The sequence below is a fragment of the Sus scrofa genome, chromosome 11 (genome assembly GCF_000003025.6).
Source record: "Sus scrofa isolate TJ Tabasco breed Duroc chromosome 11, Sscrofa11.1, whole genome shotgun sequence".
NCBI classification, from domain to species: Eukaryota; Metazoa; Chordata; class Mammalia; order Artiodactyla; family Suidae; genus Sus; species Sus scrofa.
The window spans coordinates 74,267,437-74,295,402 of NC_010453.5; the positions used below are offsets into that span (position 1 = coordinate 74,267,437).

At 45.6% G+C, this 27,966-nt stretch overlaps 1 long non-coding RNA gene across 1 annotated transcript; it reads left to right on the forward strand.

The window, feature by feature from the left end:
• On the forward strand, positions 1 to 27,939 carry LOC110255853. The gene is made up of 5 exons (XR_002336751.1): positions 1 to 107; positions 1,366 to 1,421; positions 23,008 to 23,100; positions 24,353 to 26,663; positions 27,816 to 27,939. It is a non-coding gene; the product is annotated as an uncharacterized LOC110255853 (long non-coding RNA).

Below are 27,966 nucleotides of genomic sequence, written 5' to 3' on the forward strand. Positions count from 1 at the left end.
GTGGCGAGCGTTCCCGAGCGCGCTCGGCTCCTTCCGCCAGCCCCTCTCGGCCTGACGCGCGGGAGCGGGAGCCGCTGGCCTCTGCTTTAGAGCGCTTTTGCTTTCCGGTAAGATGCCGACAACCCTGAGCATGGGCCTGTCCGGTTTGGGTGCGGTTGAAAGCGCGCCTCCTCACGACCTGACTGCATGGTTTTCTAGGAGCTGGTTTTGTCAGGCGAACCAAAGTTGTGTCAGAGTGACCCTGAGTAGACCCCTTGCTTCTCTGAGCTTAGCTTCCTCATTTTGTGCGGTGGGAAGAATCACCCTTGACGAAGTGGTTCTGAGGCGTCCAGGGTAGGAAAGAGGCGTTGATAAATGGAAGTCCGTGCTTAGTGTAGGGCTTCAAGTGCCAGGCGCCGTCCTCAGCGCTTTGCGTTCCTTAGCTAGCGTTCGGTCCTGATGTGGGGGGTGGGTGCAGAGGTCCACAGGGCAAAGAGGTTGCCCAGGTGGCAGAGCTGGAGAGGGGTTGTACCTAGGGGCAAAGAACGCCCCTGCGCATAACCGGTAGGCCCCAGCCAGCGCTAGTCAGGGAAGTGGTGGCCCCAGGTGGTACAAAAAGCAGATTGTCACTGTCCAGCCCCCCCAAAAGAAGAGGCTAGTTATTATTCACAGAAGCCCTGAAAAGTCAGATGCCTCAATTTTAAAACTGAGTTCAGTCAAAGGCTTAACTCAGGAGAGCTAGGCAGAAGGAAAATTAGCAATTTAACTTTTAAACAAGCAAAAACCAACTAAAAATTTTAAAAGTTTCTTTTTTCTTTTTTTTTTTTCTTCCATTTTAGGTCCATTTCTGCAGCATACGAAAGTTCCCAGGCTAGGGGTCATATTGGAGCTGCAGCTGCTGGCCTACACCACAGCCATAGCAACACAGAAGCTGAGCCTCATCTGCGACCTATGTCACAGCTCATGGGGATCCTTAACCCAGTGAGCGAGGCCAGGGATCGAACTTGCATCCTCATGGATGCTAATCAGATTTGTAACCTGCTGAGCCACAATGGGATTCCTAAAGAGTTTTTCATAATCAATGAAAGAAAGACAACTCAATAGAAAAATGAGGAAAGGATATAAACAATTCACAGAACAAATACAACTGATCCAAAAAAGAACCTGGTAAAAGAATCTAAATCTCACTAATTAGAGAAGTTCAAATTTAAATTTAATAAGAAGCATGTGTGTGTGTGTGTGTTCACTTAAGATTTACAATTCTTTCAAAAATTACTAATAAGGTATTAATATGCAGGGGAGATAAGTTAAGATAAACACCCATATATACTGTTGGTAATAGTTTATTACAACATTTTTAGTGTATAATTTGGCCATGTCTCCCAGCATTTTAGGTGTTTACATCCCATGACCCAGCAGTCTCTCAAGAACTCATTCCACAGGTAGGACTTATATGATATAACAATATGCAAGAATATTCATTGTGGCATCGTTTAGATGGCAAATAATTGAAAAAATCTAATCATTAAAGGGCAAGAAGTTTATGAGGTATCTACAAATATAACACAGTACACATCTATATGGACTGATTTGCAAATATGCCCTTAGTATAATTATGGCAATGAGGTGAGAAAAAAAGTTGTAGAAGAATGTGTGGGTTGCAATCTCCCTCTCTTATTTTTTAAAAATTTTTGTTTATTTAGAGTTATTTTTGGTCATGCCTTTGGCATGTGCAAGTTCCTAGGCCAGGAATCAAACCTGTGTCACAGCAGTGACCCAAGCTGCTGAAGTGACGGTGATGGATCCTTAACCCACTGCACCATAAGGGAACTCCCCAATCTCATTTTTGTTCTTAAGAGCATATTTGTATGGTTATATTTATCTATGTGAATGATAGCAGCATATTTCATAGAAGGGTCTAGAATTGAAGAAGCAAGCTGGGGAACTTAGTCTGAAGTTGCTTGCAAAGGAAGTAATCTATTTTATTTAGATCGTAAATATATTGGGATTGGTTTTGAGATAGTTAAGAAACTTTTAAGGGAGTATGGTGTTTATCTCATTCATGTCATATGCTTTGCTGTCCCTGGGGGGAAAAAGCCTGGAAAAAAAAAGTGCATCAAAGCCACTCAAATTACTAGGGATTACCTCTGAGGATCCACGGATGCAATGAGGGACACACACACTTCATTCCACTTTGTAATTATCCAGGTCTCAGCACTGCACACTCCCTGAACTTAACTCACCTACAGAGGGAAAAAAAATCAGCATCATGTCAGAATTTTCACCAGAAACCATGCAAGGAAGAAGACAGGGGGGTGAAGTTCAGTTTTGAAAGAAAAAAAAACAAAACACTGACCTAGAATTTTGTACCCAGCATTTGTATCCTTCAAAAGTACAGACTTTCTCAGGTAAACAAAAATATAAGGAATTTTGTCACCAGTAGATCCACTTTGCACGAAATATTTTAAAAAGTTCTTCAGAGAGAAGGAAACGGATAAGTGTCAGAAGTTTGGATCTGTGTAAAGGGAAGAGAGTCGAAGAAGAAATAAGTGTTAGGTTGTTCTCGGAAGCCCTCACCGTTGACAGTGTTGAATGTTACTTGAACTCCAAGCTTCTAGTGCAGATTGATCCATCTCCAATGTTTTGTGTTCAGAGAAAAGGCTCGAAAGGAATCCATCCTCCCCATAGGATTAGTTAAGACCCACAGGAGCCCCTTGATTACTTAGGAAAAGACCAGACACAGACCTTCCACATTCATTCTTTGCCTCTTAAATGAGCTGAGCTACTTTGTCCCCACTGATCAGGGGGAACAAAATGTGTGTTGGTCAACCTTTGGCGAAGCTGCTCTCCTGCCCCAGGTGGCTGAACTTTGCCCATCCTCAGCCTGAGTCAGCTGGCAGCCCCTCCTGAGAACCGGCTGGCCCCTGGCAGAACATTCTTTGATCTCCCATCCAGTCATACTCTCCTTCCCCCACCCATCCACAACTGTCTTCCCACCTTATTTACTCCTTTTATAAGAGGAAAACCCATTTTGCCTAATTCTGGAGATGCTTGCAGATCTTCAGGTCAGAACACTACCTACCTCCATGGCCCCCTCCCCCTCACCCCCTCTCAATCATCCATTTGAATAAAGGCCTCCCCTTCCTAAGTCAGGATTTGTTTCTTATTTGATTGAAATCTTTTCTCTTGTTGGGTTGGCATTTGTTGTGACACCTTTCAAAAAGACTACTCCCCTCACCTCAGCCGAACAAGGGGAATTTTCTCCCTTTTGCACCAGGAAGCTGGTGGGGGGTATCAGAGGTAAGATCCGTGACAACGTGAGGGGTCCTTGCTTAAACTGTTAGTCCATTGTCAGCTTCCAGCACTTTGTTGCAGGCACCGCATAAGCTCCCCTATCTGCTCCTGGCCCCAGTGGCTTCTGCAGGGAGGCTGGTCTGTGTGGTTGTGTTCTCTGTTCTTAACCCTCCCCTCTTCAGGGTGGTTCTTTGTCTTGGGATCTCAATTCTCTGATGAAACTAAGAAAAGTCATTGAGTTTGTTTGTCCAGCTTTCTTTTTTCTTTCTTTTTTTTTTTTTTTTTTTTTTTCCCAGGGCCGCACTAAGGAATATGAAAGTTCCCAGGCTAGGGGTCAAATTGGAACTCCAGCTCCCAGCCTACACCACAGCCACAGCAACTCAGAATCCTTGACCCACGAAGCGAGGCCAGGGATCGAACCTGTGTCCTCATGGATACTAGTTGGGTTTGTTTCCGCTGAGCCACAATGGGAGCTCCCTGTCCAGCTCTTTTCTCCTTCCGAAGGATGGAGACATGACTTCACAGTTTTTGTTTTGTCTTTACACTTAAATAATGCTTTAAATTCCCACAAGAATTATACACTAATAGCCTATGAATTCACCTGTTCTTTTCAGATAACACAAACATTAAAAAATGTGTGTAAGCTGTGTCCCATCTCTGGATTTGTTTTCCCCATTTAATGTGAGCGATCTTCCCCTAAAAAAAAAAAAGAATTGACATTTTCCAAAGAGACCCCAAAGTTAAGTGTTTCACTACTAACCTTTGCTAGTTAGCCAAATTTTTTTTGAAGGAGAGGTTTTAAGGACGTTCTTCTCTCGTCTTTCATTTAGTGCACAGTTATTACATTAAATGTAAACTCAGCTGTTTTATATAAGTGCCTTTGTGGTGTTTATGGGAAGAGGGGATTAGCGTTTATTGCAAATTATCATGCCCCAAGGACTGCTCAGTCCTCAAGCTTTGACACGCACCTGAAGAAGCTCAAGCTCCAGCTTAAATGCACATTCTGGCTCAGTTGGTCCAGGGCGGGGCCTGAGGTTCAGCATTTCTCACTGGGTGATGCCCGGGTGCTGGTCTCACTTGCCTCTGTTAATCCGCGTTTATGGGTGAGTCCTCTGAGGTTGGAGATTGGAGAGCATCACAGCTAGTCCGTATTTAGATCCGGCAAAGGGATCCCTGCAGGTAACTCTCCCCTCTGCCCCACAGTCACAGCTGTTTGTTTAGATCCTCTTTAGGACACTGTTGTTAGTCGGATTGCACCCCCCCCCAACATACTCAAGTCCTAACCCTGCTCCCGTATGTGTGAATGTGATCGTTTTTGGAAATAGAATCATTTTAGATATAATCAGGTGAAGATGAGCTCAAACTGGAGTGGTTGGGGCGCTAAATCCAATACGATGGATGTCCTTGTAAGAAGAGGGTGACAGGGACACGCAGAGACAGAGAGACTGGAAGGATGCAGCCAAAGCACAGGAACCCCAAGGATTGACAGCCGCCACTGGAAGATGGGGAAGGGTCTCCCTAGGGCTTCAGAGAGGATGTGGCTGTGCCCACCTCTTAGTATAGGACATCTTGACTCCATCACTGTGAGACAATAGAGTTGTGTATGTTTTAAGTCTCCAAGTTAGAGTTTTTACAGCAGTCATAGGAGGCGAATAGAAACAACACCATGCCTCGGTTTTCCCGGTCTGAGTGCGTCCAGCTGCATTGTCATCAACACATTCAGTGCTGCTGAGAGCCCGTCTTCACACCAACACAAGCTCTCATCCTGCTTTGTTTGCTTAGCTTAAGAAAACTAGAAAAAAAAATGTTTACATTGTAAGTAAATCAGCCATATTTTACTTTTTTTTTCATATTGTACCCTAGAGCAGAGAAATCTCCAGTTTGCTTTTTTTTTTCAAATACTTTTAAAGGTCTATTTTTCAATGACAACAAAAAAATTTTCTCCACAGGAAAAAATCTTGTATACATATGATTAATTGCTTAGATATTTGCTTGGGAACTGTACTGCTAAGCAAGTGTTTATCATCTGAAAATCTCATGACATTTTAAAAAAGAAAACCGTTTTAGGATTGCCTTATATTTGTTCTTCAAAAAAATCTATGCTGCAGAAAGTTAAAATTCAGAACCAAGTTTTACTTCATTTCTCTTCCTGAATGAAGTGCAGTGTTCTGGCTTTAGTTAGCCTCACACGAAGGTAAAATAGACTAGGAACCATTTTTTCCTCTTTGCTCCCCCCTTAAAAGTTCTTAGTAGCAGGGAACAACAGTGTCCATATTCCTGCTGCTGTGTAACAAACAACCCCAAAACCCAGTGGCATAAAACACCCATTTTATTATGTTTGGAGATTCTGTGGGTCAGGAATTCAGGCCTGTAATGTGGGAATGGCTTGTCCTGCTCTGCAGTGTCTGGGGCTCAACTGGGAAGACTCAGTGACCATTGGAACCTCAGCTGTCAGCTGTACCACGTACACATGGCCTGGGCTTCCTCACAACTTGGCTGCCTGGTGGCAGCTCAGTGCTGCAAATGTCAGTGACCCAGGAGAACAAGCGAGGCGGGAGCTACCCAGCCTTTTCTCATGTACCTTCAGAAGCTGTGTCACTCACTTCTGCTCCATCCTATTCAGTATAGGTGAGTCACTGAGGTTGGCCCAGATTTAAGGGGAGGAGACATCACCTCTTGAAGTGAGTTCACAGAATGTGCAGAGGTCTAAAAATCTGAGAATTCTGTTGTCGCTCAGCGGGTTAAGAACGCAACATAAGGAGTTCCCATTGTGGCTCAGTGGTTAATGAACCAGACTAGTATCCATGAGGACTCGGGTTCAATCCCTGGCCTTGTTCAGTGGGTTAAGGATCCAGCATTTTCTTCCTCCCGTTTCTTTTCAAATACTCATGATCAAATTTTAAAATAAGGATGAAAAACCGCATTAGCAACAAGTTCCTTGCTTTATCAGATGCTAAAATGTTTTTTATATAGCTAACAGTAAGTGGATTTAGGCCAAGTTTAAAGAGACAGATGAATGGGTCAGAATAGAAATGGAAGAACCGTTCTTGCCCCAAACAAAGCCCAGTCCCTGAATTGGACTAGCTAGTCCCTAGGTCTAGATCCGATTCCCTCTTATGCCTGCCTTTACCCCCCTCATCTGCACAGTTAATTTTTTCTTTTTCTGGGGTTACCTGATCAGGGTGCAAACATGCTGAATTCGCTTTCATTAAAAAAACAAAACAAAACAAAACACACACACAGAAAAACGGGGTCCCTGGTTCCACACATTTCTCCAAGCAGTCTCTGAACACCTATTTCTGTCTCTTGGCTCCACTTTTATTCTTTTTGCCCTGAACTCTCTTTAGCCAGAAGCCCTGCTCCTCTACTGCCGTAGCCCCATCCTTGTTGCCCATGATCCTGAGCTCACAGAACCCAATAGTCCATGTGCAGTCTTGACCTTAGTCGCCCCTCAATAGCTTGAAGGAGCAGATCCTTCCTTCCCTCTTAAAATGCTCTCTGTCCTCTGAGGGCACCACACCCCGTCCTCCCTCCCAGCTCACTCCTGTGCATTCTCCTCTCCCCCGGGCCCTCTGATTATCTTCACTCTCTCCCAGGAGATCCCCCAGGCCCTGCATGCCACCGGGCAGCTAATGACCCTCCCAAACGTGTATTTCCAGCCTGAACTCCCCTGAGGTCCAGACCTGCGTATCCAACCAGTGTCACTGCTTGCATAGGTATCAAGGATGTCACCCTGAACTCGTTCAAAACAAAACTCCCTGATGTTCCGTATGGAACTTTCTGTATCCCCTATTTTTCCCACCTCAATTGTTCAGGCCAGCCCCAAATTCTCTCCATTCCCCTCATGTCCAGCAAATCACCGAGTCCTATGAGCTCTAACAGTTTCATAGCTTGAATCTGATCCCTTCTTGGTACCTCCAGCCTTAGTCTCTCTTGGATGACTCCAGTGCTTCTTACCTGGCCTCCTGGTCCTGCTGCTCTATCTCTTGGTCAGTTTTCCACACGGCTGTAAAGGTGCCGATTTAAGTAATGTAAATCAGCCCACACTCCCTAGGTAAAGAATCTTCATTCATGGCCTGCAGTGAGCCCCAGTCTCTGAACTTCTGCTTGTAAATGTCGGTCCAGCTGCTTTGGCCTCTTTGCTCTTCTCCACCAAATAACAAACCTGATTCTACCTCAGGGTCTTTGCACCTCCTGTTGCTCTATCCCCAGACTTTCACAGGTTTACTCCCTCAGTACCTTTGGGGCTCCCTTTTATTGTTCATGTTGCTTTTGCTTTCAGGTGTCTATCAAACATCAGTCCTCAGACTCCTCTCCGACCACTTTTGCTAACATAGCTCTGCTGTCCTCCTTTCCATGCCATCTCTCCACAGCGTGACTGTGCCTCATTTCTCTTCCTGCTGATTGCAGTTTCTTCATTGTCTGCCTGCGACTTGAACAAAAGCTCAAAAGTCAGGGACCATGTCCATCTCACTCAGTGCTGTGTACTTTGTGCCTAAAACAGTGCCTAGGACATAGTATTTGCTCAGTAAAATTTGGTGGCATGAATAAATGAATAAAAATTCAGAAACAAACTGATTTTTATATAAAGATTTGTTTTACAATGAAAGTGGTATTATGTAATAGTGGATAAGTCATTAATGTTTATTTATTGGTATTAGGATAACTAGCTAACTTACCATTTGGGAAAAGATAAATTTTACGTCTTGCTTCTTTGTAAATAAATAGGTAAATAAATATGATGAATTATAATTGTAAATTTATGTTTGAAATTTATGTTTTTATGTTTTGTGCTCTCTGGCACGCATTTTCTTTTTTTTATTTACATTTTAAACATTTGAAGATAGAAAACAAAACTATACTAATGCTTTAACAATATACATTTTCTCACATGTATATTTTGGATGATTGTTTAAACATGACCCTGAGGAAAAAGTGTTAGGAGAAAATATTACTGAATTTTAATAAATAAGAACTTAAATCTTCCTATGACAAATCTTTAGAAACAATATTCAGAATTAAATGACCTGGTAAAAAAGATTTCAACATATGTTACAAAGACCAGTAGCCTTAATATATACAGTGAGCTTATAAATCAATAAGAAAAGTGAATATCTCAGGAGGCAAAGGGCATGAATAAATACTTCACTAAATAAAGATAAATATTAACTTTTTCACTTATAATTAAAGGTATACATTTAAACAATATAATCCTATTTTTCTCTTATCATATAATGAACATTTTTTAAATGCTAAAGTCAATTTTTGTTTTGGTAGGGGGAAATGAGTTCCTACACACAGCAAGTTTAAACTAGTACAACTTTTCTGGATAGTAACTTACACTGCTAAAGCTTTTTTAAAAATACAAATCAATCAAACTCAAATTTATGCTTCTTAGAATTGTGTTTGTAAAGTAAAAAAATTGGAATACAATATATAAATCAAAAAAGGGGTTATAATATTATATCCATAAAAGGAATGTAATGAAATCACTATGAAATCATTATATAGATATGTAATACTCATACAGAAAGGTCTAATATTTAGTAAAAAAAATTATGCATGTTGAAAAGCACAAAACATAAAAATAGTAGTTGGTACATTTGCTTTATTTTTTATCAATTAATATGTAAATATGCTCTTGTTGAAAATATTCAAATAATATGGATAAAGCATCTCTCTTGGCATTTTCTTTCCCAAAGATAACATCTATTTATTTGTTGCATGTGCCTTTAAATTTTTTCTTATGCTTGTTGAATATATTATTTTGTTTATTTTATATATATATATATATATATTTTTTTTTTTTTTTGCCTTTTCTAGGGCCGCACCTGCAGCACATGGAGGTTCCCAGGCTAGAGGTCTAATTGGAGCTGTAGCTGTTGGCCTACGCCAGAGCCACAGCAACACGGGATCCGAGCCAAGTCTGTGACCTACACCACAGCTCATGGCAACGCCAGATCCTTAACCCACTGAGCAAGGCCAGGGATGGAACCCTCAACCTCATGGTTCCTAGTCGGATTTGTTAACCACTGAGCCATGACAGGAACTCCATATTTTGTTTAATTTTTTGAAGGACTTAACCATTTGTCTTGGAGTTTTTTTCTTGTCAGTACATACATATTTACCTCATGCTTTGAATGCTGTATACCATTCCAGAATACACGTACAGGATTGTTATTGAATTATTTTCCTTTAATAATTCTACTTCTTCACCCAACAAAAGCATATGTGCCTGCACTATGCTAGGTCCTGTAGACAAAGCAATGACAAGAAGACAGGGCACCTGGCCTCAGAAGCCACTCTACTTGGGATGTTCCATTTGGGGACTAGAATTGGAGGATCCCAGAGGCCTGATTCAAGTTTATTGCCTTTTCCAAAAAAAATTAAAGTTCTTTTTTTCTGGTTCTCCAACCTCCTGGAAACTGCCTCTGCAAATGTCCTTCTCGTACAAATCCTGCTTTGATTAAAAAAGCCTATACATCTCTGACTGGCAGCACCACCAAAACCAGTGCCACTGGCTCATTAACACCTTCTTTCTGGTAACCTTGAATGTGGTGTGTGTTTGCAGAGGGAAGGAAGGCTGGGGATGGGGTCAGGGGGAAAGGCATGGGGCACGGAGAAGGGTAGCACCAGCGGCCTTTGAAAGCCTGGCGCATGGCAGGAAACATTTTTTTTCAAGATTCACCTGTATGATATCTGAATGCTAGAGCAAAACCCGAGGCTACCCGGAAATTGAAGTATGATTTCTCTTATTTGCTTGGATGAATATGGACTCCAGCTCATTTTCAAATGACTGACTTTTCTTGCAGTTGCTTAAGTTTGTTTCATAAAAGTTGGTTCCACCTGATAGTGACAGGATTGAAATGCAAAGTCATGCGTGCTTAGGGGCAATTTATATCTGGGGAAAGTCGTTATTATTTTTGCCTCAACCGGCTATATATCATGCTGGGCGCTCCTACTGCCAAGAGTCTGAGATCATTTTATTTTAAATGTGGGGCCCCTTGGTTGGTCTCTGCAGGCGTGGGGGTGGCTGTGTGGGTGGATATGTGCGTGTGTGCTTTTGTGCGCATTTATTTTGAAAACGTAGGAGTGGGATTAAAAGCAAAACTTTATCTCAGTTGAGAGGAATAAGATTTATCGTTACTATTGCCCAGACCCCTTTCTCATTTCCACAATTAGAACCCCCAAGAAGGACAGACAGTTCATCTTAATACAAAGGGATAAGCAATAAACACGCACAAACAGCGGGGAATAAACTATGTCAGATGCGCCATGAACTCAGCATTTTTACAAGTTGGAACCTGAAAGCAATATGGTAACTAGTTGCTTTTGAACAGGGATGGAATCTGGAATCTTTCTAAAGATTTCTAGAAGGGGGTATCAAGAGGTAAGCCAAAGGAAGCAGCAGATGTGGTGGCAGATAAGGGACAGGCCCGGGCTGGAAAGGGAGGAATGGTTGAAAGTCTATATAGAGCAGTCACATCTGCCACCAGGCACCAGCCCCCAGATGTTTGCAGGAGGCCATTGGAGGCAGCGGGGATGGTGGAAATAGGAAAGATGGAAACAAATATTTTATGACAGAAACATGAGTAATTTACGTTACAGCCAAATGTGATTTTGTTCATAATGTAACTTTTTTTGGATTAAGGAACTAGTTGTTTGCTTTTACTTTAAGCATGTGAGGTATGTTGGGTATATTGTGCATATGTTGTGTGTGTATGTGGTGTGTTTTGTATGCTGTGGTGTGTCTGGATATTGTGTGGTATGTTTGGTGTGTGTTAAGTATATTATGTGTGTTGTGTGTCAGTATGTGGGATATGTGGAGTGTGCATGTTGTGTGTGAGTATGTGGAGTGGAATATATTGTATATGTTCTGAGTGTTGTGTATGTGGTATGTGTGGTGTGTGTGTTGTGTGTGTGTGGCATCTACAGCCTTAGCTCTTCTACAAGGGCATTCTTTTCATTTTAATCAATCCTCCAACTTTCCCTAAAAGCTCTATGCACAATTTCAGTTTCTTAATATGTACCTTGATTGAAATATATTTTTCATTCTTTCCTCCTGTGATTTATTCAATAAGGAAACACAGGCCCTGAATGAAGCATTAGACCAGATGGACTTAATAGATATTTACAGGACATTCCATCCAAAAGCAACAGAATACACATTCTTCTCAAGTGCACATGGAACATTCTCTATTTTTTTTTTATTTTAATGATTTTTTTCCCATTATAGCTGGTTTACAGTATTCTGTTGATTTTCTACAGTACAGCAAGGTGACCCAGTCACACATACATGTGTACATTCTTTTTTCTCACATTATCATGCTCCATCATAAGAGACTAGATATAGTTCTCAGTGCTATACAGCAGGATCTCATTGCTCAGCCATTCTAAAGGCAATGGTTTGCATCTATTAACCACAAATTCTCAGTCCATCCCACTGCCTCCCCCTCCCCCTTGGCAACCACAAGTCTTTTCTCCAAGTCTGTTCTCCTTCTGTGGGAAGGTTCATTTGTGCCATGTATTAGATACCAGATATAAGTGATATCATATGGTATTTGTCTTCCTCTTTCTGACTTACTTCACTCAGTATGAGAGTCTCTGGTTCCATCCATGTTGCTGCAAATGGCCAGCCTCAAGCCTGCCCTCTCCATGATGTCCTCCTTGATTTTACCCGGCCTTGTCTTCTGCGCCTTTCGCTTGTACTGCTCCAGTGCTTAGCCTATGTGGCCTAGGATTGTTGTCTTACTTTAAGTGAGTGTATTTTCTGTCTACCTTGGACCTGTGTCCTACATTTTTGTTTTATTATACTAATTTCTACATAAATACATGAGCCATATTCATTTTACCTGACTTCACAACAATTTGACTGTAGAAAAGCGTGGGAGGCCGTTTTTAGGAGGCAGGGGTGGACTGCCAATCATAGGAAGTATAATTTTACATTCATCCTTTTACAGTTTATTCCTGTATATGTCTGTGCTCATATAAGATTTAACTTTGGGGAGTTCATATGCTTTTTTAACAGGAAAGTCACCAACAGAACAGACTTTTTTCTCTTTTTTTTTCTTTTTTCTTTCTTTCTTTATTTTGTCTTTTTTTGTCTTTTTAGGGCCACACCCATGGCATATGGAGGTTCCCAGGCTAGGGGTCTAATTGGAGCTATAGCACCAGCCTACGCCACAGTCACAGCAACACCAGATCCAAGGCGCATCTGCGACCTATACCACAGCTCATGGCCACGCCGGATCCTTAACCCACTAAGCAAGGCCAGGGATCAAACCCACAACCTCACGGTTCCTAGTCGGATTCATTTCCGCTATGTCACGACAGGAACTCCTATATATAATTATTCTTAATGGCTGTGAAGAAATTACAAAATTACCATAGCTTATGTAACAATCCCTCATTTAGGCTGTTTAGGCATTTATGCTATTTATGTTTTTACTATTTAAAAGAATATAGTGAAGCTAAATGTAGTTAGATACCTTTTTTTTTTTTTTGCCAGTTTCTTTCTTTGGTGTAGATTGCAAGAGGTGCACTGACTTAGTCGAAAGGATGTCTTTTTAAAGACTTGGCAGGCGCTTGCCAGGTACCCTCTGAGGGTTTTGCCTTCCCACGGGCGGCACTTGGAAGCGTTCATTTCACTGACTGTCAGCCACATCAGGTACCATCTTTTTCATGTTTGCAAACTGGTTGGTGAGACTATGGTTTTTCTTTTCCATTGATTTGTGTGTTTTGATAACTAGTGAGGGGGAATACGTTTTAATGTTCAGTGACTTAGTATCAGATGTTAAAGAAGTGAAGTTCATGAGTCTGGATGAGTGACAGGGTGTTGAGTGGGGAAAGCCTCCAGGGGCCTGGGGAGCTGGGCTCTGGGAATTGGGATCTCAAGGAACAGTAAGAGAGATGCACGAGCAGGCCTGGGGAGACATCGGCCGTGAAGAACCCCCTCCGGGCAGGGTGAGTCAGGGTCCTCGGAGGACACTCAAATGGAGAGTGTCAGTGGGCGGTTTAATACATGGGAGGGTGCAAAAATCTGGGGCTGGAAGTACGATGTAGGAATCACGAGCACACGGGTCTTGGCAAAGATCAGTGGTGCAAATTTAAAAAGTGTCTCACTGCTTTACAACTTTACTAAATCTTTTTTTTTTTTTTTTGGCTGCATCCACAGCATCTAGAAGTTCCCCAGCCAGGGATTGAACCCGTGCCACAGCAGTGACAACACCCGATCCTTAACCACTAGGTCACCAGGGAACTCCACAACTTTACTAAATCTCAAATAATACCTTCTTTCATTTTTTTTTTTTTTGTCTTTTTTTCTTTTTACAGCCGCACCAGTGGCATATGGAAGTTCCAGGGCTAGGGTTCAAATCTGAGCTGCAGCTGCAGGTCTACGTCACAGCCACAGCAACACCAGTTCTGAGCCACATCTGCCATGGTTTGTGGAGGATCCTTAATCCACTGAGTGAGGCCACGATTGAACCCACATCCTCATGGACACTATGTTGGGTTCTTAACCCGCTGAGCCACAAGGAAACTCCCTTCTTTCACTTTTTTGACTCTTAAAAAGTGAGAGGAAAAATCAGGACTTATCTGCTTTTTTGCCATACTGTCCCACTGGCCCTCACAAAGCTGCTTCCTTGCATCCTCCTTTCATGCCCACCCTTGGATGAATGCCCCTCTCCCCTCTAGGTGAACTGCTGTCAGTCTTTCCCAAATCTTACTTTCCAGTGAACATCTCAGTCAAAGGCGATTCCAATAGAGGTGGCTGTGGAGGATGAGCCCTCAAGCCGCCCCTGGGCTTTGAACCCAGGCTAACTCTTGCAGTAAGAGGCATCCGACAACTTTTGTGCCAAGTGCGGGATTCCTCCGCCACCCTCCCTCTGACCACCTACTTCCTCGGTGCTCTCAGCTGCTGCCCCTTTGGCTCCACCTCCTGATTCTAACCCCATCCTGTCCCGGCATCATCACTGCCATGAGCATCTGCAGGCCTCTGTGCGTCCTGATGGACTCTGCTCCCTGTCCATCCTGCTGCAGCTCCCAGGCCCGCCTTTGTACCTGGCCATCTGGCGAGTCTCCTGCTGAGCATTCTGGCCTCCCACAGGTTGTGTAGACACATAACTCCTAAGGATGCTCTCTTGGAGTGGTCGTGAGGGTTTCTTGACCCCTTCCCAGCCCTGCGCAGAGTAGGTGGCAGTTCCTAATGTGTTCACTTCTTGGTCACCACCTGTACCACTCACTCTCTTCAAGCTCACTTGCTCTGGTCCCTTCAGCAGTTTCCACCTCACCCCAGAACGCCACTTCTTTGACCTTACCACTCCCTTCTCAACTCTGATTTCTTCATTCCTTCCCTTGCTAACATACTCAGTTCTCTTACCCTTTTGCCTCTGCTGTAATGTGACAAAATTCTGACTCTGATTAGAGCCACCCTCCAGCCCTGGTTAACCCCTGGACCCAGCCCTCCAGCTCTTCTGCCGCTTCACCTACTAGGAGTCACAAGTTACCTGGGAAAATTATATACCACGTGGAAGGGTTTCCATGAAAATTCACGACCACCAGCCCTTAACACTCCCTCATGTTCTGCTACATTCTCCAAAATATCTCCTGCTTTTCAACTCTTCTTGGAATTTTTAGACCCCCATCTCTCCCCTGCCCTCTGTTTTAGCCTCCAATCTCGACCTCCAAGCTATGAGATGGGAAATCCCTCCTTGTCCCTTGACTAGAGCTACACACCTATCTGTCCCCACATCTTGTCACAGGGGTGCGATGGGGCTGCTCTTTTTCAAAGGCAAGCTCTTTCCTTTATGGTCTGTACCGTCCTCCCCCTCCTGCCTGCTCTAGGCTTTTATTTCTGCTGTTACTCCACCTCTCTCTTTTCATTATCTGTTTCGCCTTCGTCCCTGGCTCATCTCCGTGGGCTGTTTTGTCTCCATCTTTAAAAGGACCTGTTATGGACCTGCCATCCTCCTCTAGCTGCAGCACCATTTCTTTGTTGTTTCACAGCAGAACTTTTTGGAAAACAAGTTGTACATGTTTTGCCGTACCTTTCTCAATCGCTATTTATGTTTCACTTAAAAATTTTTTTAATAGAAGTATAGTTGATTTACAATATTGTGTTAGTTTCTGGTACAGCAAAGTGATTCAGTTATATATAATTCTTTTTCATTATAGGTTATTACAAGATATTGAATATAGTTCCCTGTGCAGTAAAGTAACAACTTACTGTTTATCCATTTCATATGTAGTAGTTTGTATCTACTTTTCACTTTTTAAAATGTGAGATAGGGAGTTCCCTTCATGGCTCAGTGGTTAACAAACCCAAATAGGATCCATGAGGATGTGGGTTCTATCCCTGGCTGCGTTCAGTAGGTAGGTTGAAGATCTGGCATTGCCGTGAGCTGTGGTGTAGGTCTGTGGTGTAGGTAGCTGTGGTGTAGATTCTGCATTGCTGTGGCTATGGTGTAGGTAGGCAGCTGTAGCTATGATTAGACCCCTAGCCTGGGAACTTCCATATGCTGCAGGTGTGGCCCTAAAAAGCAAAAAAAAAAAAAAAAAAGAAAAGTGAGGTATTGTGAAATATATTATGCATTCAAGAGTATATAAAATAAACATATTTGTTATATACTTACATATGTTATCTATATAAACATATAATATGACATAAATATTTCTGTAAATATTAGATATATTTAGGTATTCCCATTGCGGCTCAGCTGGTTAAGGACCCAGCCTGGTCTATGTGAGGATGTAGGTTCGATCCCTGGATTTGCTCCGGGGGTTAAGGATTCAGTGTGGCCGTAAGCTGTGGCAAAGATCACAGGTGAGGCTTGGATCCGGAGTTGCTATGGTGTAGGCTGGCAGCTGCAGCTCCAATTCAACTCCCGGCCTGGGAATGTCCATATGCCACAGGTGTAGCCCTAAAAAGAGAAAAAAAAAAAAAGATCTTTGCTTACCTCGAGGTCATAAACATCTTCCCTATTTACCTTAATGTTTCAAAATTTTGCCTTTCACATCTAAGCTTTAATTTATTACCCAAATGCGAATGAGGAAAATGCTCCAGTTAAAATACAGAGATTAGAATTTTAGAAGTCCAATTACATGGTTAAATCGTCAATGTCTAAAATTAATCAATAACTAAAAAATAACCAAAAAGATAAAATTAATCAACAACTTTATCCTACACCTGGAAAATATAAGGACTTAGAAGTTTCATTTTTTTAACTTGTTTTTCTGACTATCAGTCCCTAGTGTTGTCTTACTTTGCCAGTTTTCCTATTTGTTTATTTACTACCATTTTGCCCTTCACGTCTTTATCTTAGGCATTCCATCTGAATCACTGTTTTCTGCCTCTAGACTTTCCTATCTTGAGGGACTGCCAGTGGCAAATGCTCAGTCTTTGAACATGATTTTACTTCGCCCTTGTTCTTAAAAGACAGCTTCACTAGAGTGCAATTTTAGGTTGATAGTTGTTATTTGACAGTATCATTCTTTTGTCTTCTGATTGCCATTGTTGCTGTTGAGATGTTACCTGTAAGTCTAGTTGCCACTCCATTAAGAGTAGTCTTGTTTTTTGTTTTTCTGGTTTTTCGCTCTCAATCTCTCTCTCTCTCTCTCTCTCTTTTTGGCAGCACCCAAGGCATATGGAAATTCCTGGGCCAGGGTGCAAATCTGAGCTGAAGCTGTGACCTATTCTGCAGCTTGGCAATGTTGGATCCTTAACCCCATGTACCAGGCTGGGGATCAAACCTGTGTCTCAGCAGTGACCTGAGCTGCTGCAGAGACAACACTGGACCCTTAACCTGCTGTGCCACAGTGGGAACTCCTCAATCTCTCTCTTTTAAATAATCTGCTTTTCTTGGAGTTCCCTGATGGCTCAGCAGGTTAAGAACTGGGTTCAATCCCTGGCCTGGGAACTACCACATGCTAGGTGTGCAGCAAATAAAATAAAATAAGATAAAAATCTGTTTTTCTTTTTGTCATTGGTGTCCTTCAGCTTTTCTATGATGTGTCCAGGTATGGATTTCTTTTTTTTTCTTTAATTTACCATAGTCGGTACTTATCGAATGCCTGAATATATGTACTGATGTCTTTGTGGAAAGTTCTCAGGAACTCCGTCTCCAGACACTGCTTGTTCATCACGCTCCCTCTCTCCATTACTACAGACACGCTAACTAGTCACATGCCAGTCTTCACAATGCCCTCCCATTTCTCTTTACTTCCTGTTCACGTTTCACAGGAAGTGTGAGCCGAGCTGGGAGGTGCAAGAATATTCCAGAGGGAGGGGCACGGGCTTGGTGGAAGAAGGCTGAGAGAAGGCTTGTGTGCTGAAGCTCTCAGACTGAGGCGAGTGGGGAGATGAAGCTGGGGATGTAGGAAGGAGCAGCTCGTTGAGGGCCTTTGGCTAAAAAGCAGTGGAAAGCATCTCGGGGATAAAGTGATGGTAACAGAGTCAGATCAGTGTCTCGGAAAACCCACTCCGCTTTTGGACCAGAGAATGGATGGAATGAGGGCCAGACAAGGAATCGGGCCTGGATGAAGGAGTCTTGTGTCCAGGGCAGAAAGATTAGCTTGTTCTCAGTTGGTGCTTTGAGGGGAAGAGAAAGGAGCAGAGGGAGGGACATTTAGGAGGCGAAAATCAACAGAGCTCTGTGTTTGGGCAGTTCTGGCGAGGACAGTAGGATGGACAGAAGTATGGAAATACCAGAAGTCACAATTTCAGACTCTACAGCTAGGGGATCTCATGTCATCCACTAAGAACCACTTGAAATATAAAGACATTTCATAACCGTGAATTTCCTCATCCCGTTTGTTCAGTCACGCTCCAGGTGGCTTTCTCCTCTCTCCCCAAACTTCCAGCACCCTTTCTGTTCTCTCGGTCTCCTGTCCGCCTCCCTTTGCTTCGCCCGTGCTTCTAATTCCGGGCAAACGCAAAGCCATCAGAAGAGAGTTTCCACCGGCCTCCATCACCACCCGGCCCTCCTGGCCTATGAATCTATTCACCTAGAGTCTGTCTTTTCCCAGGTTCCCAGCGGTGCGTTGCCCCCAGGCCGCACCCTCTGCTTGTGCTCTGGCCGCCCCTCCATGATCCCGTCCAGCCTCCTCTCGGTGGCGGCGGCGTCGTGTTTTCTACTCTCTAGAGGATCCCTCTCAGCAGACCATGACGTCATTCTTTCCACTTAGAAATGACCCCGCTGACCCTGTGCACCTATCCAGCTGTAGCTCCACTGCTCTGCTCCCATTAACAGCAGCACTTCTCGGAAGAGCTGTCTACACCCACTGTCTGCAGCTGCTCCCTTCCTGTTCTCTTGAACACACTCAGTGAGTTTCACCACCCACTGCCATTAGGGTCATGAGTGACCATCAGGTTGCTAAATCAACATGGGACTGTGGCCACTGACTGAAGACTCGGCATCACTGGCCTCGAGGCAGGACAAACCCCTGTCTTTACTCCCACACCTCCCTGTGGGCTCATCTCCCGGGAACTACATTCTTGCTTCACTTTTCCTCCTGTTCCGTCCTGCTTCCTCCACTGCCCTTCTCCCAAGGTCACTGTCTGAGTCGACCTCTTGAACAGATATCCTGTCTAGCAACTCAGCATAAGACAGCTCCTCTGGGCCTCATCACTGGATGTTCAGAGAAAGACTGTCCACATCTGTGTCAAATACGAAACCTTCCGAACTCTCACAATTAACCTTTCCCAAGACACCAGTCTACTGCATGTCTGCTATTTTCGGAGCTAGTTAAGAAGTTCTGCTCAGGTCCTTCTGTCTTCCTGACCTTGTTCAGATGAGGATATCTTGCTATGAAGATTATAACTAGCCTCTAGCGCAGTGCCCAATAGTTAACAGATCTGGCCCGTGGAAGGTATTCAACGCGTATATCTGAATGAAGGAAAAACTGATGGACTTTGCCCATTGGCCTCGTGTTGTCGTTGTTCTGGCTGGTATCTTCTGTCCTCTAAGATCTGGAACCTCGGGCAGATGCTACCTTCTGTTTCCACATAAACAGGACGTAGACTAAAAAGACAAAGCTTTTCTTCTAAAAGACAGGCTCCTTGAGCATGCACAAAAGGTCTGGCACAGATGTTTTCACAAAATAGTCTCTTAGCAAATTGTGCTTCAAAATGTCTAAGAACCTTGTGGGCTGGAAGAAATCTGAATGGCCATTTATTCCAGCCACTTTTTGTTTGTTTTGGCCACACTTGCAGCATATGGAAGTTCCAGTGTCAAGGATCAAATCTGAGCTGCAGCTGCGACCTGTGTCACAGCTGTGGCCACACCAGGTCCTTAACATGCTGCACCACAAGGGAACTCCTCCAGCCACTTGTTTCAGTCTTTCCATCTTGTGATGAGGTTGCCTAGGTGTGGACCCAATGCAGGCATGCAGTAGGCTTTGGTAAACCCATTTTCTGGTAACCTTGTTTATCTTGGGATGGCTCAGCCTGGTAAAATTCTTTTCTTTCCTATCCTGGCATCACGGGGCCTTCTAATTCCCATTCAGTGGTCTCAATTCTACTGACTGGGGGAATATTAAACATATCTTACTCCTCTTTCACAGGATGGCCATTCAGATTTTTGGAAGTAATTATTATGTTTCCTCTGTTTCTTTTATGCATATTTTTCTGTCCTTCTCAAAACCCAACCCCTCTACCATACTCTGATTCCCATCTCCTCTGGCTTCTCAAGGATTTCTGTTCCCTCTCTCTTCTCCACTATCGATTTCTCCCTGCCTAATGCTTCATTCCCATTAGAACCAGAAATAATCTGGGATAGTATTTCCCAACTCTGACAGATTTGACCTCCCTCCTTTTTTATAACAAATATTTTGCAGTATTCTCTTTCCGTTCTAAAGTGGAATTCATCAACAACATAACTCACACCTAGTAAAATCTTACTAAAATGCCTTAACCATAGTAAAACAGAGCATTAAAAGGAATGCAGTTATAATGGGGAAATTGATGTTAATATGCAGATGTCTGGGCTGTGTGGTAGGTAGCTTCTTAAGTGGCTCCCAGTTGAATTATCCCTTTGTACACCCCTTCTCCTTGAATGTGGGGCAGACCAAGCAACTCTCTTCTAATGAACAGAACACAGTAAAACCATGGATGGCACTGCCAAGGTTACATTGTAAACCCGGTGACTTCCATCCTCTGTCTCTCTCACTTTCTCTCTGGCTTTTGCTCATTCTGGTGAAGCAAGCAGCTGTATCAGGAGGATCATGTTGCAACAAACTCTGTACAGCCTCTGGCCCATTGCCAGTGAGGAACTGAGGCCCTCAGACCAAAAGCCTGCATGGCCCTGAATCCTGCAACAACCCCATGAGTAAGCTTAGAAGTGGGTCCCTCCTATGACATCTTGATTGCAGTCTTATCGGAGACCTTGATCCAAGAGGGACCAGCTGAGCTGTACCCAGGTTTTTTTTTTTGTTTTTTGTTTTTTTTTAAGGGCAGCACCCAAGGCATGTGGAAGTTCCCAGGCTAGGGGTCAAATCGGAGCTGTTGCTGCAGGCCTATGCCACAGCCACAGCAACGTGGGATCTGAGCCGAGTCTTCGACCTACACCACAGCTCACAGCAACACCAGATCCTTAACCCCCTGAGCGGGGCGAGGGAGCAAACCCACAACCTCATGGTTCCTAGTCGGATTTGTTTCCACTGCACCACAATGGGAACTCCTATACCTGGATTTTTGATCCTGAGAAATGTGAGATAATAAATGTTATTCTAATCCACTGAATTTCAGGGTAGTGAACTACTCAGCAATAGAAACCAGCTCTCCATGGGGAAGTGGTCAGAGATTTGCATCTTCTTCTAGGGAATCATTTGGATTTATGGGAAGTAAGATCAGACATCATTCTGAACAGAAAGTCTAGGAATGGGAAGGAGCAGAGACCTGAGGGGACACCGATTAAAAACCAACGTTAGATCGCAGACTAGTTTTAGGAAAACCACAGTTACTCCAGTGTTGACAAAAACCATCCCTTTCATAGCCAAGCAAACTTCACACTCCATATTCAAAATTTAAAAACGTAATGAACAGCAAGAGTCTTGATGTTTTACTTCCCTGGACAAGCACAGTGATTTGTTAATAGAAACTAAATGTTTTTCTGGACAAATGCTATAATCTTTTAAAAAATGCCTATTATCAGTACTCTTTGAAATAGGTCACCTCCCCCTTAAATGTGCTGCCTTTGACTATAGGGGCACTTTTTCCTTCTCTCCTGGGCACTGGGATGTCCCATCTTCCCTATTTGACCGTCCGAGGTCCCTCCTTCCCTGATGACCCTGGGGAAAATCTTGGAGGGGCTTCATAGTCTGTGGTCCTTTTCTCACAAGGGTGTAAAATAAGAGGGTAAGGGAAATATCCTTAATTGAACTGCGTAAGTTGATAACAGGTCAGGACAGTTAAAGTAAAAATAAAATGAGGAAGTTGGGTAAATCTTATGAGTCCAGCTTTGTTTACTATTGCTTTTCTTTCTTTTTTTTTTGTTTGTTTTTGTTTTTTAGGGCCACACCCACTGGCATATGGGGGTTCCCAGGCTAGGGGTCCAGTCGGAGCTGTAGCTGCTGGCCTACACCACAACCACAGCAACGCAGGATCCGAGCCTCGTCTGCAACCTACACCACAGCTCACGGCAATGCCGGATCCTTAACCCACTTAGCGAGGCCCGAGTCGAACCTGCGTCCTCGTGGATGCTAGTCAGATTCATTTCTGCTGTGCCACGACGGGAACCCCTCTTTACTATTTTTAAATGCAGGGACAAAATAATTTTCTTTGTTGTGATATGGGTCAGGGTGGCAAAGATATTACAGAAAATAAATGTCCTCTTTGCAACCTACCTCACTGTAGAGTGTACAGTCAGGCTTATTTTTGGATGAGATCTATGGAAATTATGCAGGATTCCGAGCTATCTTCTTTTTGCAAGCGACCCTGTGCAAGGTAGGGTGTTTGACATCCCTGGATCTCGCCTCTAAGTGCCAGTAGCCCCCTGTAATAATTGTGACAATCAGAAATACTCCCACAGATTTTTAAAAATCCCTTCTGAGTGGTGGCACCCCCACTGAAAAATCACGGCTCTATTATTTCTTTAAAATTCATCATCCAGTCCTGTCAACTCAACTGTCAAAACAAACCCTGTCATTCGCAGTGCGACTTAGTCCCTGTGCAAGACTCCACCCTCAGCTCAGGAAAGGCATGTGAGACTTAGCCCAAGTCAATCAGTGTGTTCTACTCATCTGCTGACAATGGTTGGTTTAGGGTCCATGACCCAATCAGAGCTGATGACATGGAATGGAGCTTTGGCTTAATACCTGGGGAGAGATTCCGATTCCCAGCCAACATGAATGATGGAGGTTGCAGTCATTTTCCATCTGGTAGAGCTATCGTAAGAAGCAGTCCAGTGGCGTGCAGAGTTGGCGCTGGGTCCCCCGTGGGTGATTCTTTCCAGGCTGTAGGGACTGCGAGATTTGGGAAGGAGGAAACTGTATTTCTGCTTTATGGGACAGGGGTACGTAAGGGCACGGCCAAGGAAGAACTTGGGTGTGCAATCTGCCATCTCAGTGCTCTCCTAGACTCTCCTCATCGCACTGCCCTGATCCCCGAACCAGTTCTGTTGTTTCCAAGGCTACAACCTATGCCCTTAGTGGAGGGAGAAAAAGCAGGGTCGCCACACAGGTGCACAGGAGCGCCTTCCCAGAGTCCCAATCATGTTCGTTGTCTGTCTCTCCCGCTAGAATACAGCCTTCATAAGGGCAAGAGCTTCCACCCATTTTGTTCACTGCTGCGGTCCTGATGCCTGGGACAGCCCTGCTGAGAGATGAGGAAAGGTAAGTCTTGCTTTCCTGGTTTTCTGTATTTGCCACCTAAACAGTATTCATTGCTGTCTACTCCCTTTCTGTTTTTTAAGTTTTTATTATGGAAAAATTGTAAATACATATCAAGTAGATAATTCATAAATGAGTCTCCTTGGACCCGTTACCCACCTTCGTAATTGGCACGGCCAATCCAGTGGCTTGTTTACCTGCCTCCACTCCTCCTCTGCCCCTCGTGCTAGATTCCAGCAAAGCAAATCCCAGGAGACTTCTACACCCTCCTTTTAGCTGCTCTTTTCTGGTTTCGGGGATGTATTTCCTCACTGATTATCTCTTTCCTTTCCAGCCACCCCTCCTTAGTCTCCGATCTTGTGGGGAGCTCTGGAGCCAGGATGGGGCTTTGGAGTTGTCCCCTGTTGAGGGCAGGGAATGGGTCTTTAAATCCCCCTCTACTCATAGACCTGTCACTGGGTCAAGGTTGCTCCCAGGGGGGCCATGAACTTGGGTGAAATTGACTTCAGCTGAGGTTGGGTAGCTCTGTACAGCACGGTATCCATGTCTGTCTACTCCTTATGTGTCATTCCTGCTACCTTCCTAGGACAGCGCCGGGCACGGCTTTCCCAAGGCTTTGCTTGGTCTCTTTTCTGTGGATATAACAAGAGGAGGGTTAATGGGACGTGCCTTGGTCCACCCGCACTGCTGTAGCAGAATACCACAGGCTGGGTGGCTCAGGAACCACAGAAATCCATTTCTCACAATCTGTGGACACTCAAGATCTGGGTGCCCACAGAGCCCACTTCCTGGGTGCCAGATGGCTGGCTTTCGCCGTGTCCCCAAGTGGCAGAAGGGGCCAGAGGGCACTAATTCCATTCATGAGAGCTCCACCTTCATGACCTAATCCCTCCCTAAGTTCTCACCTCCTCATACCACTGCATTGAGGGTTAAGTTTCAACACATGAATCTGGGGGACACAGACCTTCAGTCCACATCAGGGTGAAATACAGACGCTGCCACTGACCTTGAATGCTGTGCCCGCCCCTCTGCCAGTCCTGGGGTGCCTTCTCCCTCGCTTGGCAGTCCTGCGGTGCAGGTCGTTCCCCCCGCAGCAAAGTGACCTTCATTCCCACGAGGGGTGAACCCCTGGCCACAGGCCCTTCTTCAGTCAGGACACTGCACTTGTCCACTTCCCTGCAACACGGGCCATGAGACAGCACAGGGATGACCTGGTACCAAATATATTCTCCTTCGGCCCCACTGTGTCCAACAGGGGCTCCTCTGGATGGTCAGGGCCAAGGACTCTGCAGGAGGACGGCTCCTTTCCTGCCTGATGGACTCGAGGCACGAGGTGACTGCAGGGCCGAGGCACTTCCGTTCTGGAGTGTCCCGCGTTTCCAGTTCGTGGTGTCCTGAACACATGACCGTAGGCCCCTCTGGCAAAGGCCTGTGGGAATCCCTCCTGTGTTCACTTGCGCAGGGGCCCCCGAGGACCTACCTTCTCTTTAATGAGCAGGTTCTATGGCAGAACACTGGCTCAAGGATTGAGACTGGGCTCACCACTTCTTCCACCATCTACGGCACAGGCCTGGCATTCCAGCTCTACTCTGTGTGGGCCATAATTTTCTCCAAAGTTCCAAGAGTCACCGTAGCAGCATGGTGACACCTCCTCCCAGAGCCCTTGCCAGGCGGTGAATCACACGTGTCAGGGAGCGGCTCCCATATAAATAAATTCACACTTATCCCTCTTTATCCTTTGCGCCTTAGGATCCCGTCCTGCAAACCATTTCCAGCTTGGCCAGTGCATGATCCAGCCCCCATGGGGCATCTATTCCCTTTCTCCTGTCAGCAGGCCCAGCTCTTCCTGCCATGTGCTGTTTGCACTGGACTCTAGTTACTGGTCTGGTGGGAGTGGGAGTTGGGGCAGGTCCTTCCGGGGCCTGTGTTGTTTGGCGATGCCTCACGTTCAAACAAAGGATGAGAACATCCTCACAAAAGGACAGGGCCACCTCTACGGGTCTTCAGGGTGCCCAGCGGGCTTTCAAGGTTTCGAGAGCATTAACTCAGATGTCCTATCCAATGGTCAGGTCTCACGTGCCCACTGAAGCCCCTGATGTGGTCACAGAGGACTTGCCGGGGCCGAAGACACAGACTTGTGTGGAGAGCTGCTTTCTCACAGTCGGGTCCAGGCGTCCGCCTCTGCTTTTCTCTCCTCCACCTGCACCTGTAGGAGATGAGTGTTTAGATGCCACCAGCCTGGCTTTCTACCTTTCACACTTTCTTTCACTCAGGGATTCCTAACCCGAGCCTAAGGCATCAAGGACTCAGGAGGAGTCATCAGATCCCATTCTCATGAGTGGAACCTTCCCTGAATCTCTCAGTAGCCTGGGTGTCCCCTGGACCAGCGCTTTCTTTCCCACTTGGATCCCATCCCAGTTCATCACCAGCATCACCCATGATGTGGCTCCTCCAACCAGCCAGGGACTGGCAGGGCCTCACCTGCCACCAGGAACGGGGCTGGGTTTCTAGCTGGCAGGCTGATGCTGGGCCCCACAATCCCACAACTGCCCGAGGGAGTGGCCACAATTCCGTTTTAGAGCCTGTTTCCTCAGATCACTCCTGGCACCTGACCTCTGAGAGCTGGTGCGCTGGGAAGCAGATGTGGAGAAGACAGTTTGTGTGAAATGAGTGTCCTGAGAAGTGACCCTGGTGTCTTCGCCTGTAAAGGAAGAGCAGACATAACCTGAGCAGAAGCTGATTGCGGTGGTGGCTGCAACAAGGCCTCAGTCCATCCCACTGGGGTCTGAGTGGGAGGGCCTTGCAGACTCGTCCTGCCACCAGGGAGGCCCTGGCCCTCTCTCCTCCCTTCATGGACCAGTCATGGGGTGCTGTGAACTTGGGCAGGCGGCTCCCTTCACCCAGGCCAGTTCCCGGCCAGGGGCTCAGCAGAGAGCCTGGAGCCACCAACGTTCCCAGCAGCTGAGGGATGCTGAGGGGGACCTGGGCACCACTGCGGCCACCGCTGTCCCCTTTAAATACCTCTTGACCTGTCTGCCCCTTCTTGAGCATTGCCTCTCCCCAGGCTCCATTCTCGGGCCTTTTCTTCGTTGACTCCCATTTCTTTGGGGGGAGCAGGGAGCATGACCCGTGCTCCCCGGCCTTAACCAGCCCTGAGCCTGGGCCCCAGGGTTTCCTGTCTCTCCAGCATCGCCAGTTTACGCTTCTCTTTGCCCCGCCCCTTGGGACGGCCCACCTCTTGCATCCTTTGATCCACCCCCACCCCCCCCACTGCTCCTACACGCGGCCCTCACTGCCTCCCTCCCGGGCTTGCTGTCCACTCAGGCCCCCGGCTCCCGGCATGGGCGTCACAGCCCTTCGGGAGTGGAAGGGGTCACTTTACATGCATGTTTCCTCCCTCCTGTCTCTGTTTCCAGCGTTGCTCTCTCCTGCGTCCCCCAAAGCCAGCCCCTCCGCCTCGCCACTGCTGCTGGGGACACTTCCTCAATCACAGATTGTTATTCACATAGGAACAGTTGCTGGACGCTTGCCACGGCCTGCCCACATCACATTCTGGGCCAGTCATGGTGAGTGACGCAGAAAAAGTCTCTGCTTGGAGTTCCCGTTGTGGCTCAGAGGGTTATGAACTTGACCAGTACCCACAAAGATCCTGGCCTCACTCAGTGGGTTAGGGATCCCAGCTTGCCGTTGCTGTGGTGCAGGCCGGCAGCTGCAGCTCCAATTCAACCTCCAACCTGGGAACTTCCATATGCTGCGGGTGCAGACCTAAAAAGAAAAAGAAAACAAAAGCAAGAAAAAGTCTCTGCTTTCAGTGGCGTTTACATTTTAGTAGGAGACACAGGAAACTAAAGAAATGACTGAATGAGCTGATGGGTAAATCAGTATTAGAGAGTGATAAATGCTGTGCCAAGAATTAGAATAAGGAGTTCCCGTCGTGGCTCAGCAGAAATGAATCTGACTAGTATCCATGAGGATGTGGGTTCGATCCCTGGGCCCGCTCAGCAGGTTAAGGATCCAGGGTTGCTGTGAGCTGTGGTGTAGGTCGAAGATGCGGCTCCGATCTGGCGTTGCTGTGGCTGTGGTGTAGGCTGGCAGCTACAGCTTAGATTCCACCACTAGCCTGGGAACCTCCATATGCCCTGGGTATGGCCCTAAAAAGACAAAAGTAAAAAACAAAACCCCCAAGATTTAGAATACTGTGGCCGAGTGTGGCAGGATCAGCAAAGGTCTCACGTTGTCTTCTGGGCAGGGGGCAGACTCTAGTGTGGCACAAAAGGCTCTGGTGGAGACAAGCTCTGGCCCCCTGGCGAGGACTGACAGCTTCCTCCTGCCCCTTGCACTCGGTCAGTTGGGGGTAACCCTTCCTGGAGGGCCAAGGGGCCACCTGGGTTCCCCTTCTCCCCCGCCTTCCTTCCCTTATCCTCCCAGTCCCCCCTGTGCTGGAACAATGTCCCTTATGGCTGACAGCGACAAAAGCCCAGCTGGCCTCAGCAGGTTTATTCTTATCAGTGACTAGACCCAGACAATTAACAATCCCTTTCAACGGCCCTCTTGGCCATGATTTTTGGGAAATGCTGACTAGGACATGACTTGGGGAAGAGAGATTATTTTAAAAAAAGAAAGAAAAGAAAACAGGTGCAGTGCTCTTTCCTACTGAGCCTGTCACCGGGGTTAGATTTGCAGCCTCCACCCTTAACCGTTGTCCCCTGCCTGCCCAGGAGCCGCCCCTCCCCCAATTCCACCTCCCTGAGGTTTTGGAAGGAAAACTAAACAATGGCTAAATGAAACCAAGCCCATTATCAACGGGTTCCACGTCACGGCTGATAATTCCTCGAAAATCCCGGTTCTCATCAAGAATCTCCGACTTCA